A 3,314-nucleotide genomic window follows, 5' to 3' on the forward strand; every position below is an offset into this window, starting at 1 on the left:
CTGAGGAAAGGCCCCGCGAGGGGTGCCACATATTATCCACAGGAAGACACAGTGCCTCCAGGACTCACCTTGTTTCTGCTTCTTGCCAGCTGTTACCACGGGCACGTGCTGCCTTCGGAATAAAATACCTCTAAAATTTGAGTGTGTGGGGCCCTAACAGAAGGTAGGTGAGCTCTGGTCCCTTCAGGGAGGGCTTCCTGGAGTAGGGGGCATTTCTATCACCCTCTCTCCCTCTCCTTTTAACAGAACATCTAGGCTGGTAGGGAGGGAAATGAGTGACTGAATAAGTCAGATCTGGGCTGTCCCAGGAGAGGGATGCTGAATAAGAGGTGGGGAAAGGACTGGAGGGTTCCCTGTGGGGCTGGGGAGTGGGAGTCAGGGTTGGCTCCAGGTTTTGGGGTTGTCATTGGGGTCTCATGAGGGTCTCTCCTGGTGTACGAGCCCTGTGAGGAAGAAGGCCAGCTTGATGGGCACGCAGCAGGTGCTGTCCTGCCTGTAGGCACTGGAGAGCCTGGACAGAGAAATCAGGGGTCTTCAGGTGTCCCCGGACCTGGGCACCTGTCCCCAGACCTGGGCTCCTTGCTCTGTAGCAGGCAGGGTCCTGAGGCCAGCGAGGTGGCTTGGAGGGCAGGCCCATCTTCACCTCGCCACAGGCCCGCCTCCTGCCATAGTCCTCAGCCCAGGAAAGAGGAGGCGGCCCCTCGGGCAGGCCTGCTGCCCTGCTGCTCAGGACAGACAGATGGCTACACAGCCATTAGCATCCAGCACCCCGCCTGCCTGGCTCACCCAGGCCTTCTCTCTGTAATTAACTGTCTGGAGGTGTCAGGGGTCGGAGCAGCGGGCCCGGTGCCTCTCGAGTGGCCTGTCCTGGGCCTGACACTGGACGTGAAAGCCTGGACTGGTGGTGACAGTCTGCCCCAGGCCCTGCTCTGCCTCCTAGGGGCCTCAATCCCCACCTGAGGGCACCCTGGGCCTGAGAAGGGAAGATGTGCAGTAGAACCCCGCAGCTGCTCCCAGCATGTCCCGCCCCCACCCTGGGCTCCGTCTCCCAGGAATGTGTTTCTCCAGCCCCAAACCCGGCTCCTGCCTTATCAGCCCCATCGAAGGGGAGAGACAGACACCCCTATCACATGACGGCCCCTCCGTTAGTCCCAGCCTGACCCTGAGCGGAGGGCCAGCCAGTGCCTGCCTGCTGAGGGCCCGGAGGCAGGAATGCCTCCCCTTCCCCGTGCAGACAGGAAACCCGACACCCTCGCTGGCTCCTTCAAGCCTGGCAGGCGCCCGCCCTGATGTCTGAGGCCCTGGATCCCAGCCCTGCAGCCGCACCTCCACCTGGGTGGGATCCCACCTGGGTGGGATCTGCTCCGACGGTGTCACCTCGAACGTGACCTAGATCTGCTTTGCTGGAAAATGGAGGCTGTCTGAGGGGGCCTTATCAGCTTGCTCCCACCAGCCTCTCAGCCCTTGGTCCAACTCCTGCTGTATCAGACTGACCTCTCCTCACTCCTGAACCCAATGCACACCTCCTTCGTGCTCCCAGCCTCTCCCTCCCCACCCCTCCCAAGTGGGCCTCCAGGGGCCACTCCCCAGGGGACCCCTCTTAGCCCTCCTAGGATCCACCTGAAATGGAGTTTCTCTTTTCCACCAAAATAACAAGGTATCTCGGCTGGTTCTCCCCACTCCAGTCTCCCTGGGGGACTTAGGGTCCAGCCCAGGGCTTCCCTCACCTGCCACACTTGAGTCCAAAGTTGAGCTCCCGGTAAAGGTCCGGGCACCTTCCTCTCCCTCATGGCCGCCATTATCCAGGGACCTTGGCGTGGCTTCCCAGGCCACGACTCCCAGGGCTTCTCACTACCTTGTCCCTGCAGCCTTTTCCTGGTTCTGCTGCAGCCTCCCTGGTCTCCCTGCTTCCCTGGCTGTCTGCCTTCTCTCTCTAACTAATGAAGGTCGAGCTGCCCAGGCCTGGCCTCGCCCCTTGGGCATCTCACGCAGGCCCAAGGCTACAAATGTCATTGGTCTAATGAAGGCTGCTACCCACACTTGGACAGCCTGCCTGACATCTCCCCCAACACCACACTTGGGTTTTTCCACACGGATGTCATACAGATGCCCCAAACTCAGTGAGGCCAGAACAGGACTCTCCATCTGCCTGCCTTTCTCCCAAGCATTCTCCAGCTCAGTAAAGGCCACCGCCTTCCATCCACCCTGCAGCTCAGGCCTCAAAGTCACCCTTGACTCCTCTCTCACAGCTCTGTCTAGTCTGCTGGCAAACCACATCCCGCCCCTCCTGGCCTTCCAGGCTCCACCCTGCCCAAGCCACCAGCGTCCCTTGCATCATCCCTTGCTCACCGATTCCTCTGGCAGTCTACTGTGCTCACAGCAGTGACAATCAAACATCACCTCTTCACAGAGGATTCCCAGATCACCCCACCTGGCATGGGGCGCACTACCCAACCCTCCAGTCTCCACTTGGCTGTTATTTCTGTTAGCGCGCTGTCCTGCAAACACTATCTCTCATCTTAGCACAAGACCATGACGGCCTGTCTCCTTGGCTACACCAGGAGGGCAGGAGGGATGGCATCTTTTGTTGGCCTTTGTGTCTTCTGCATCCAGAACAGTGCCTGGCACATGGTCGGTGCTCAATAAATGATTGACTTTGTTCATTAGAATGAATAAATGGAGTTTCCCTTTTCCATCAAAATAACAAGGTCCTCTCCAGCCCGTCCACTTGCTCCAGCCTGCCTCGTCACCGGGGCTGCAAGTCCCCAGCCTGGCCCCTCCTCTGGCGGCCTTCGTGGGGCTTCCCAAGGAGCCGGCAGTTTCGGCAGGGCCTGGACGTGCGGGGGGATTTGGACTCGCGGCTGAGCGCCTCCTTCGCTGCTCTTGTTCCCGAGGGAAGAAGGACGGCCCGGGTCGCCGGGCAAGCCAGGTGGATCGACATATCAGGGAGGCCGAACTCCGGGTTCCACCCCGCCCACGCCCCGCGTGGTCCCGCCCCTTTAGTCTCCCGGGGCCTCCTCGAGCAAGCACTCCTAGCCTCGCCCCCAGGGTGGCTCGTGGGTCCTCGCTATTGGTCCTCCCCTAGTTTGCCGCGAAGTGTTCAGTTCCTCATTGGCCACATATTCTCCCGCGCCGCAGCCGCAGTCACCACAACAAGCGCCACGTGCTCAACCGTGGGGCTTGCTCATTGGCCGCGAGTCCCGACCCGCCCACGCCCCCATCCTGCCCCAGGCTTCCTGCTTCCTCCTCCTATTGGTTACCTGTCCCAACACCCCTCCCTCTAGCCCGGGCGCGCTGCACCTCAGATGAGGATT

This window comes from Delphinapterus leucas, chromosome 14, assembly GCF_059928025.1.
Source record: "Delphinapterus leucas isolate spDelLeu-1000000601 "Yukka" chromosome 14, BTC_Dleu_Yukka2, whole genome shotgun sequence".
Classification (NCBI taxonomy): Eukaryota; Metazoa; Chordata; class Mammalia; order Artiodactyla; family Monodontidae; genus Delphinapterus; species Delphinapterus leucas.